This window comes from Pangasianodon hypophthalmus, chromosome 5, assembly GCF_027358585.1.
Source record: "Pangasianodon hypophthalmus isolate fPanHyp1 chromosome 5, fPanHyp1.pri, whole genome shotgun sequence".
NCBI classification, from domain to species: Eukaryota; Metazoa; Chordata; class Actinopteri; order Siluriformes; family Pangasiidae; genus Pangasianodon; species Pangasianodon hypophthalmus.
This window is the reverse complement of record NC_069714.1, coordinates 9,687,880-9,700,225: the sequence shown is the minus strand read 5'-3', so window position 1 is coordinate 9,700,225 and position 12,346 is coordinate 9,687,880. Positions and strand designations below refer to the sequence as shown.

At 37.2% G+C, this 12,346-nt stretch overlaps 1 protein-coding gene across 2 annotated transcripts in view; it reads right to left on the bottom strand.

The window, feature by feature from the left end:
• satb2 (SATB homeobox 2) overlaps positions 1–10,694 on the bottom strand; it is a 46,515-nt gene extending 35,821 nt beyond the window's left edge. Inside the window, exons 1-2 of one of the 2 annotated variants that reach the window (XM_026912733.3) lie at positions 10,594–10,681; positions 631–861 (exon numbers count right to left, since the gene is read on the bottom strand). The gene's annotated coding sequence lies outside the window, so the exon portion shown is untranslated. Of the gene's footprint in view, positions 1–630; positions 862–10,593 lie in introns of both variants that reach the window. The other variant, XM_026912735.3, reaches the window with a different exon arrangement.
• Between the last annotated feature and the right edge of the window lie 1,652 nt (positions 10,695–12,346).

Below are 12,346 nucleotides of genomic sequence, written 5' to 3'. Positions count from 1 at the left end.
GTACTGTAGACGTCAGCTTTTACACTACAAGCCTAAGTTAGACTTAATATTTTAGGTTAACAGATGTTAAATTATAATGCAACAGGAACTCTTATAACAGCCGGTATCCGTTTTGTGTGTTAATGTTCACTAATATTAGAAGATTAACATCACTAGCTGTCTGAGTCCAAAGGTGTTATACGAGTTGCATGCATGTGCTGCCATACAAACTCTGGGTACTCATCATTATTTCAAATGAGCTGGAGTAGGTTTAATTTGGATAATTAAATATGGCTCAGTATTGCCATTTTGAGCATGCAATTAACCTAATAAATGCCTGTAGAAATAAGAGTGGACACCAAAATGAACTTCCCTGAAATTGAAAGCATATTAATATGAGGCTAGAGAGCAAAATCCTAAGTGGTAAATGAGCACTGTAGCACTTCTCCAGTGCGAGCAGATGGACATCATAAACGCTATCGCAGTCTCTAGAACACTAGAGGTGTTAATTCAGCAGCAACAACAAAACAAGAGCTGGTTTAAAATGTGACACTTCGGATATTATGCAGGTTGAAGCCAGAGGAAAAAGCAGCACGTGGCTAAAGCTTGGAGGAAATGGAGAAAAGCGGAGAAGTATGGAGATGAACTTACTGCTCACGGCGTGTTGGTATCGGGGCTGGCCGTTGAGAGGGCTCTGTCCATTGAGTAAAAGTAGTGAATCCAGGGCTGGGCTTCTTGCTGCTTCGCGGCTGGCTGGAATCGGCTTGTTGGTAATATCGGTGGGCTGAAATCGGCTCGGTGATATCGGCGGTTTGACACTTGCGCTGTGTGTGAGCGCGGGACTGGAAGCCAGAGTCTAAAGCGAGGAGGCGGTAGGGATGACTGGAGACAGAGCACAGTTAAAGAGAGAGAGAGAGAGAGAGAGAGAGAGAGAGAGAGGGGGGGGGGGTGGGTGTGTGAGAGAGAGAGAAAGAGATAGAAACAGAGACGGAGATCCGACCGGCAAAGCGACACAAGTTCCCAGTAACGGAAGTGCGGGTTTTTTTGTCCGTCGCGAGCTCAAGCGGCCAGTTCGCGAGCGCACTGCGAGGAGAAAGCGCGCGTCACAAACCGACAAAGTCCTTCTAGTGTGCGGGAACACGAAAGGAAATAAAGAGGATAAGGACCTGCGGTTGTCGATTCGCTACTCAGAAGCGACCTATCACAGCAGAAGTCTCTTCTTCGGCATAAAAGATCGAGGTCGGCCGCGTGTGAGTGTGTGTCACTTTCAATCTCTCCCGTGCCAGCGGCGCGCTGACTGACAGAGCGCGCGGGAGGGAGTGTGTGTGCGCGCGTGTGTGTGTGTGAGAGAGGGAGAGGGGGAGAGAGCGGGAGGGGAGGGGGGGGGGGGTGCGGGGGGGCGGTCAGATCCAGTTTATTAATCCTATCCATGCCCTCTTGGCAATAAAGCTCCATAGAGTTAAACCGTGATCATTTCATTTGGTCTTTTTTTTATGTTCACACAATAACTGCACCGGGACACTTGAACAGCCTTTCACTATCTGAGATTAATATGTTTCTGGTTATTGAGTGCAAACATTAAGCGTCCGTTTGCATGCAAGAGCTGATATATAACTGCCTAATCAGAGTCTAGTAATACTTTCCCCCCACAGGTTAAGAAGTAATTGGCCTTATGCAATCGGCTGTTAATATGACTTAAATCCGAGGATGATCAACTGCATGTGTTGCGCTCTGTCGCCTCGCATTCGCATCACAGTTAATACAAAACCATAATACCCGTCATTTTTTCCCCCTGGACACTGGAAACGTGAAAAAAACCCAGTCTGCGTTTGGAAAGGTTTCTCTATCTCTCTCTCTTTCTTTCTCTCTCTCTCTCTCTCTCTCACACTCACACACACACTCTTCTGTGTCGCTCGTTACTTTTGCTCGTTTTACCAGGTTAAGCAACATTGCCCAAATGCCATGTCGTTATGTTGTTATATATATATGTTGTTATATATATATATATATATATATATATATATATATATATATATATATATATATATATATATATATATATATATAATATGGCATTCAGAACGTAGAAGAAAGTTGGCTGAAACAATATCATGATGCAAAAACTTGAAATGAAACATCGACACGAAATCGATCACTTTTTAAGCATCTTAAAATATTTCTTACAGCTTCACACCTGTCTGAAACACGAGACCTAAAGCGTTTCCAGCTCAAAACAGTTAGATCCCGCACTTTAAACGCACCCCGTTTAACCTCCAAGCATACAATAAGTGCTCCTCTGATCAATTCACAAACTCCACTACACTCATGCAAAGCGACCTTACCTTCTTCAGAAGTGGCTCCAGATGCGCTCAGTCATTTCACAGAGCTACACGAGTGCTATTGTGCTGAGAGGTGGAATAAGCGGACTGTGATGTGTCTGATTCTCCAGCATCATCCCACACTATTGGCTATTCGATGATTATAGGTTATTATAAGGCGATAATAATATGTCCACCATATGAAGACTATAAAGTATTTAACAGCACAGAGTGGTGGTGAAGGTAGCTGTGCTGACACTGTGCATGGCAGGATAATGTTCTCCTCAGTTCAGGTGCCTCTCTATTATTGACAGAGAATTTGCATGAATGAGAGACGCTGTGAGTTGGGGTGCGAGTGTGCGCGTGTCTGAGTCTACAGGAGTGATTTTTTTCTATTAGAAAAAAAATGCATGCAATGTCTTTCCTCTCTTTAGATACTGAATAATCCCAACGCGATGTTCTTGGGGATCCAGCTGAGAAATTGCAGAGAAACCACACACACACACACACACACACACATTCACACCAATAGAAATTCCCAGTAATGTCGCAGATTTACTGGTGTCTAGGGCGTGTGTGTGAATTTGCAACGCAGAAGTGTACCATGATTAGAACATAATACCTGCGAATGAAACACTGAACTGGGGACGTTTATGCATGTCACAGCCAGTAAATCAGCACGGTGTGGGTTCTGTTCCGTCAGAAAAATCTACACAAATGAGCTTTTCTTGTTCGTTGCAGTTACAGCATTCGTAAGCATGCTTACATTAGAAACGGATCATCAAGCAGTTAACCTGAACCAGAATCAAAAGCCGTTTTCTAAACTATTTTCTCACAAGAGTTTGCTAAAATAGCTCCTTGATGCTGTAATATAAGAAAATAAATATACTCATATATTAAGTATATGGTCTGTCAAATTAATAGGTTTCGTTTTAAATAATAATAATAATAATAATAATAATAATAATAATTATTATTATTATCATTATTATTATTATTATTGTTGTTGTTGTTATTATTATTATTATATAATAGTTAATATATATAATATATAATAATATATTCTTCTTCTTCTTCTTCTTCTTATTATTATTATTATCGACTATCACATATAACCGCGCCTTTACTATAACATGACATGACTACGTCTATCATATGATGAGATTTCTAGGCCTTTTCGAAATCATCTGACAGGGAAAAAAGGATCAGCACGAGCGTGCTGAATATTTCATAAGGTCAGTAAGGAGTTGTGACCTGACTGTAGTCTGGTTTCCAAAAAAATTGCCAAGCCATGCATTAACGTCTGCATTAATATTGCATCAAACTTGCAATGCCATTTTGTTCATGTTTATTGTCATTTTAAATATTTAATTGTGGTAACAAACATTGAGCATAAAACATGGATTCGGTCGTTGGTAACACTGATGGAGCACTATCAGAAAAGGAGCATAGAGTAATAAAATTATTTGTGTTGAGGAAAGGATGGACATACAGATTTTCTCCTAGTTGCGTTTCATGATGAGGGCGTTTTTTTCCTGACTGACGCGTGTTTAATATCAATGCTCTTTAGCCACTGTGTAGCCTTACAACACTTACACAACACGCCATCGACTTCGACTAAGTTAGTGGACTGCTGAAAGAGCAACAGATTCATTTGAGGGGAGAAAGTGAAACGACCATATGCCTAGAGTTTTTATATTATTATTATTATTATTATTATTATTATTATTATTATTGTTGTTGTTGTTGCTGTTGTTGCTGTTGTTGTTGCTGTTGTTATTGCTGTTGTTGTTGCTGTTGTTAATTGTTGCTGTCATAAAAATAAGACAATAATTATGTAGTGGTTAAAGCACAGTGGGTACAAAACCTCTGGCTCAATATGAACGCATGAATATGAGTCTGATGAAATGGACACAAGCTGGATGAAACAGCTGGATGACACTGACATGCTGCTCCACGGCCACATCTGTTTTTTTCCCCCCATTCATGTCACCTACAGCATTTTTGAAAATGTGTAAATACACACTTGCATGCATACATACATACACATATACATGCATACATACACACACACACACACACACACACACACACACGGGTTACAAAAGTCGCTGGAAAGATTTAAATAAAATAAAAATTTGTGTGCATTTCTGTGGAAATACATATCAGTTGACTTTTTATAATTTATTGATAAAATATGTAATATGTGAACTCACGTAATCAGGGACAATATTTTGTCAATTTTTACTCTTCATATGCTTTCTGTCATCAACCCAGTATCTTATTACAACCGATAAGGCTTTCTGGAATGACTATCCGTTTAGAGTGTTGACTTTCCTTTCTTTGCTTGTATCTGATGTACTATCTAGTTGGTCTGGGAAACGCATGTATTATGTTTAGGAAATCCTATCTTTATGCACGACAAAATGTTATTACTTATTCTTAATGCCAACACCACCTTTTTTTTTAAGCTACGTATTATAAAGTCAGTGTTTTGGCTCTCCATGCTTTATAGCAGAAGTGTCAGAGTCCAGTCCTGAAGGTCAGCACTCATCTTCATTCTAATATGAAATATGATATGAACTATAAGTTAAATAATTATTAATTAGTGATTATTATAATGATAACGATTAATGGATTGAATTTGGTTGTGTATGTTAGAGGAGTAAAGACACAAATCCTGTATCTCAGGAATGCTCTATGACCTGAGACTGATACTATCTAAATATTTTCCCCCCCTTTTTTTTAATGAATCCCATTTGTAATTCATTACTGTTTGATGCTCTTTATGTCTAATCATGGGTTACTGAGATTCAATATATTCAACAGAAAAGCTGCCTTGCACATGCTTTAGTTAAATCTTGTCCCTCTGGGGAAACCTCTGGGGAAAAGTTCTTTGAACCCAAAAAACTCAGAAAGGCATTCCAAGTACAGCTCTGTCAGGAAGAGAGGAATCCACAACTCTTCAAAGAACCCTTGAGGAATCCTTTCAATGGCTCTTTTTTTTTTTTTTAAAAAAGTGTGTAGTGTATTTAGTTAATAAACCAAATCTAAACACTGTACACCAGGAGTATTTTTATATTAGGCATAGGCTATAACATCACCTATGTAAGAAAAACAAACAAACAAAAAAAATCATTTACTGTGCAAAAAGAGCTTATGGCACTGAAATGCCTGAAACATGTGGCTTCAAGTAACAGAGATGGAATAATAATAATGATAATAATAATAATAATAATAATAATAATAATAATAATAATAATAATAATAAGTTAATTTATTTTATCTTAGTTAAATCTCTAAATCTTTAGTTATTGCATGAGTATGTCAGACATACAATTTTATTCAAATTAGGTGCACAGATTTCTAAGGCTATATGGTTCTTTAAAGCAAGCAAATCCTTATTTCCATCACACTGTAGTTCTGGAGACCTTCCTGTTTACTTCTTGCCCTCTCCCCCTTCTGCCACATGATGTTTTTTGATCACATGGCTTCAGTACCAGCTCTGTCTCAAGTCTTATAAGTATTACTCGAGGCCCAGTTCCCCAGTATCGTGTATAATTAAAAGTAGCCTAAATGTTTGCCTTGTGTGTTGTAGGTGCGAGTGGAGACCCGGATGACGGGCTACATTCAGGGGGAAAGAGTGGAACGATGCACTACTTGCACCACAGAACAGAGGAGGAGCTTGCAGCAGAATATGATGGTGGTTCTCCACTTCTGTCTCAGAACTGTATTGCAATTGAACAATCAGTTCAATCATATGTATTTAAGGCTATTTCTCTTAATTACAAAAAATGTATTAAAACATTTTAAATTTAATAAACATTTTCTGTAACCTAAGAACTCACTAAAATGTTGTTCGGTGCAATATTATTCTAGACTGGAAAGCTAGATAGTAAACAATTTTAAGCATTAGGTATAGAATTTGATTCACAACTTAAGCCTTACTTAACAGCAATGTCGACTTGCATTTGTTAGGCCTGTAAGAAATAAAAACAACAAGGCTTGTATTTACAGTTACATTTACAGCATTTGGCAGATGCCCTTATTCAGAGCAAATTAAAGTGATTCATAAAGTCTCCCAACCTCTAGGCCTACTGAATAATATTTATGCTATGGATATCCATACGATCACATAATGACGTTATCATATGTCAGATCACAACCGATTAAAATACACGAAAGAATCGAGTGATATTATACCAAGGACAGAAGGATTGCCGGGAAATAGCACAATCTAGTGGTTGGTTCACACACACCACACACATACACCACACACACACACACACACACACACACACGCACACACACACACACACACACACACACCTTGAATTATATTTTAACTATCCATTTTAATCCTATTAACCCTACATGCTTATTAAAACTCTTTGAAATTATTTTGCTCATAATCTTTATTTGTATCGATTACAAAAAGAGCTGTCCTATTAATAGAAATGAACTTGAAAATGATGACCATAAATCGCAAAAGCAGGGCAAAAATAAGTTTCGCCTACCAAATAAATTTTACACATCGATTATAAGCAAACGAAATTAAAAACAGATGTTTCCCACAAATTCCATTCGGGTGTGTAGCAATTAATTAGTAAAGTTCAGGCAGGCTGATGCATAAAAAAAAAAAAAGGAAACGAATTAAATGATAAAGTAATTGTTTGGAAATAAAGGGAAAATCATAATAATGTAAAATATATTATATATTAATAATAATAATAATAAATTCGTTCATAATTAGAATTTCCTAATTCGTTTAGAATTAGATAATAAAATTCGTTTTATTTCAGAATGTCTAAAAGAGCATTTCGGCTATAAGTCTATGGAGTGGACAAATGGGGGCGAGTAGGAGGTTAAATGCGCTAATCTTTTCTGGGTTAGCAGGGAGAGTGGAGGTGTCACAGAGTCGTGCTTTACCTCACTTTTAATTAACACCGAAAGCGATTAAGGACAGCAGCAGCAGCGGCGCTTCAGCTCTCAGCCTCCTCCACTCAGATCAGGCGCTTTATAGGTTTCCACCGAGGACCTGAATGCGATCTACAAAACTCCGTCTTTAAATGGATTAGAATGTATTTTCTTATTCATTATAAGGAATTCTTAATGCTTTATATATATATATATATATATATATATATATATATATATATATATATATATATATATATATATATGTATATATATAAAACCCAAACAGCATATAGATAGATATAGATATAGATATAGATATAGATACGTCTATATTACAGACTTTTAAAGAATGTGTCGGGTTTTGTACACCACCGTCTCCGTTTCTCTCTCTATGTATTTTTCTGTCTTTAGCCAATTTAATAACTAACCTCACTTAAGGCCTTAGGCCTAGCCGAGAGCTTTTCAGCATTAAAGATGGATTTTATCTGTCCATGCGCCATGTGTCCCTGCTCCCCTCTTTGCACACATTAGATGGCTAAAATGACCCGCTAAAATGATCTTTACCCAAATAATGTGTTTTCACACTAGTTAGGGTCCATTTATGTTTTAAATGAGACTCTAATAGGAGAGGCGGCGGTGCAGGAGAACCTCCAACCTCAACAAATTACCTCCATTCAGAGGTCACGACACACACCATCCAAACGCTTTAGACTGCCACTAATCGGTCCTCCCCGAACCGTAAGCTGTGCCGACCATAATAATGTTGTTATTATTTATAATAATAATAATAATAGTAATAATAATAATAATATAGAACGACTATTATTATTATTATTATTATTATTATTATTATTAATAGCATATAATAATAGCAATAACAAATTATTATTATTATTATTATTATTATTATTATTATTAATAGCATATAATAATAGCAATAACAAATTATTATTATTATTATTATTATTATTATTATTATTATCATCATCATCGGTGGACCGATTAGTGTGAGTCCAAACCATTAATAACAAGTTATTAATGCTGTAACTCAGGAATTATACGGCAGCAATTACTATTATGTACATTAATTGTGTAAAGCAGATAAAATCGTTTAGGAATTATGTGTCTGTTTACCCCTTTTAATTCCCTATAAAACGGAAAAAATATATATATAAACCAGTAGATGGATAAATAGCCTACAAGCTTGACAATGAATGCAAATTTTAGTAAAAATTATTCTTATTCTACATACTTCACTGATTAACTTGGTTAAAGATATTTACCAAGTATTTATATAGTGAATTAAAGGCAGATGAATCCGCGGTAATAAATTACCATTTAAATAATATTTAAAATAATATGTCATTTTATTAATCAAGTTAATTAAATTCCTTACCGCTAGATCATTCATACATATTGTGCTTATATTTGGAAAACTGTGCCATGAAGACATCCAGCAATGACCGACTTTCTAAAACCAGCAACAAATTAATGAGAGATTCAGTTCAGTAAGTGGGACTTTCTCACGCTTTGTCCAGCGTTAATGAGAGCAAATTAAAGCATGAGGAAAGCTGAATGTTAAAACTCTACAGCTCTGCACTTTCCTGCGCTCCAAGTGACTCTGAGCTGAAATTAAATCCGCTTGAGCTAAACGCGACGACCAGAGAGGGTCTGAGCTCCAGCACTCTGCACTGTGTCATCGGCCACAAGTGTTTGACAGCTGAAATTATCTGTAAATACTTCATTAGAGTACGTATGAGTTAGCCCTTGTACCTTATGCCCTACACCTCTGCTAAGATTTTGCAAACGAGAACAGACTGAACACTGGCTCATGTTTTGAGAGTGATTCTGGGGACCCAAACCGAGGAGACCGACATAGTTCCAGTTTTAATTCTTCCCTGATGAATTCTGTAAAGTATTCTATTCAGTGAAGAATGCTCAGGACCCACAAGAACTGTTTAATATGCCTTTAATGTGTTGATGTGTAGAGTGATTTCTGATCCATTTGCAAACATGAAGTTCATCCTTATTTTTTTATTTTTTAAATTTTTTTAGAGAGTAAAACACAGGAAACGATGATGAGTGAAATTATATTTTGACTGTGCAGAATACAGTGTATTCTGAGGAAATTCATTGGCTAAAATAAGCAGTGCATAAAATAGAATATGATGGAAATAAATATATAGAGTGTGCACTATCCTGATTAAACGCCGTGTTTTTAAATAATTATGCAACTAGAGTTCAAAGCATTTTGTAAATTTCCACTCCTACTCTCCTTCCAATGGATATTACCAAGAAGCAAATGTCAGAATCACTTCCTTGTCTCTGCCTGAGATATTGGATATAATATAGCCTACATGTCTCATATACATGTATAATATAGAATGTGCCAGTATCAGGCTTTCAGACTCATCCAGTAACATAACTGTATGGGAATGATTAATGAACTAGTAGATAAATAATAAATAATTTCAGAAAAACTCTTTGTTCTCAATGCATACATGCAGTTCAGTGTGTCACCTGTATAACATGCCCCTTTTGCCCACTTTATTTAGCAAGTATACTGTTTAATTTGTTCAAATATCAACTTTAAAATCTGTAATTTATAAGACCACAACTCCAGTCTGAAATGACCAGCTTACTTATCCATTAAGTATCGATAAATAAACTTATCGATTAAGTAGTTCTGTGCTAACACTTCATTTACTCCGAACAACAGTTTTCTCAAAGATTTTCCCTCTTCTCACTAAGGTCCTCTTCTGTCTGAAAACTGCTCAAAACTCACGCGTCTAGACAAAAGATCAACGTTGACACAGACAGATGCACCAGACAGAGCAAGAACGTAAAAGTTCTTATCAGCTAATGAAGGGAGTTAGTAAGTGTATAGGTGGAGAGGAAATGTTTAGAGCTAGTGATGCTAATGCTATAGGTGGTGTCACTAACTTAAGAAGGCTCAAAGTCCATTGCCTCAGTCCTGGAGACCAAGGCAAAAAATAAATTCTGCATTCTGTTGACAGAAAACGCACAGGAAACCAAACACATTGCTGAGACACGCGAGCAATTCAATGAACAGCTTATGCTGCAATGGACAACTGTGCCGATGCAGGCCATGAACCCAAACAGCATGTGCACTGGTGCAAGAGCTCAGCTGAAAGTACTAGGAAAGAGTGTCAGAAAAATCTTGGAGACTGTAGAAATCTTAGAGACATGAAACTTGTAGAGCAAAGACATTTCTAGGTTTGTTTTGTTGACATGCAACTAAACTTTAAAATGTAAATCTGAAAAAATCTGAAATCTATAGTTGCACCTTTACTTTTAGACACCCAGTTTTTTTTTAAAACACATCCAAACAAAGGGCCATGTGCTTATTACTCACCAGGTTACATCAGAGTGAAGGGGTTGTTAAGAATGCATTGGATTTGTCTTCCCAGCTGGCTTCCTTGTCTTGCATGCTCTTCATTGAGCGCATGACTGGCAAGAGAATGGCCTTGTGGGTAAACAAAATGGGTGTACAGCTTTGAAGACCTGAATGCGGAACTTCCCATGACTGTTAGTGTCAATCATTTACTGCCAATCACCTAAAGAAGGCAATCACAACATTGTAAATGCCTCAGGTTTGCTTGTCACAAAGCAGTCAGACACCAGCAAAAGCACCTGATTACCCATTGCAGCACGCAAATTAACAGTGAAATTGATTCTGTATATTGTGGTGGGGTCCAAGAACCTGAGTTTTGAGGTTGATGAAAGGAGGCTGTCAGGGGGAGTGGCTGTGGAATCCAGAGAGGAGACAGAGAAGGAAGAGGCCATATTTGTTTAAGTAGAGAAGGTCACAATCGGTGAGCTGCATCTACTATTAAACATTACTGAGCCTAGCCTTTACATTCTAAATCTCTGTTGGCACTGTGAAGTTTTCCAGAGCAGTGAACTAGATTTCTGTGGCCAGAGAGAAAGAGAAAGGAGGGGGAGCTGGAGCCAGGTCTATTATGTCCTTATTAAAACTCCAATCATGTCTGAGAGCTCTGGACTAAAGCAACCCCCAATCACAAAGCAAGATGGAAGAATTTGATATGTCTGTTTCACCAGGATGCCACTACAGACTTCATTTTATGTTGTTTCTATGTATGATGACACATTTCAACAAAATAAACATGAAACATGAAATTAGCCTGGAATTCAAACCCACACCTTATCATTTGCCCAATCTTACATTTTAACTTTGGTAGAAGTGGTATCTCTAGTAACAAAAACAACACATATTATTATTATTATTATTATTATTATTATTATTATTATTATTATTCATTTTAACTGTTTGCTCAGATCATTTGGAGAGATAATAATTAACCATTTAATCATCATTTGTAACCACAAGACACCAACAATATAAGCAACCTACTGGATGGTTTTCACAATTGTAATGTCAATAGAATTTGCATGAGCACATTATGAAAACCTATGAATTGTTAAGAACAGTGAATTTTCTTATATATTAATTCTTGTGAGATCCAACAGACTTGCCTTCAATTGAATTTCTACAATTTTTAATTTAATATTCATCTTCCTGTTGGCATATCTGAAATATTTGTTTCATCTTCCTGTTGGCATATCTGGCATATTTATTGCTACATTTATTTTATTGTTACATTTCAGTATATAAAGAGACATTTGTTCGTGCATGTGTGTGTGTGTGTGTGTGTGTATGTGTCTGTCTGGGAGGGGGGGCTTTGAAGTGGATATATACGATAGTGATCTTTGAAAGGTTTTGTAAGAGATTGTAAGGGTCAGAGGTCACGGTAGTCCTGTGATCCTGTGTTTGTTATTGCTTTCCTGCCCTTGGTCAGGTTAACACAGCATGGCCCACTCAGCCTCCTTCAGTCTGCACTGAAGAGGGAGGCGTGACCCTCTTAAGGTGTTGATGGGACCCTGGGTCGCTAATCTAAAGTGCTGAAATGTAATCCTCTCTAAGAGAGGGGAATGTGCCCAAGTACTCACTACCACTGCAATGATGGCAGGAGGCCATTGTGCAAAGGCAGGACATCAGATTGAGTTATTGCTCACTGCATGTGGCAGCTTAGGGGATGTTTTTACAGGTACTTGGCCTGGAGAAATAAGGACTGACCAGCTGGTTC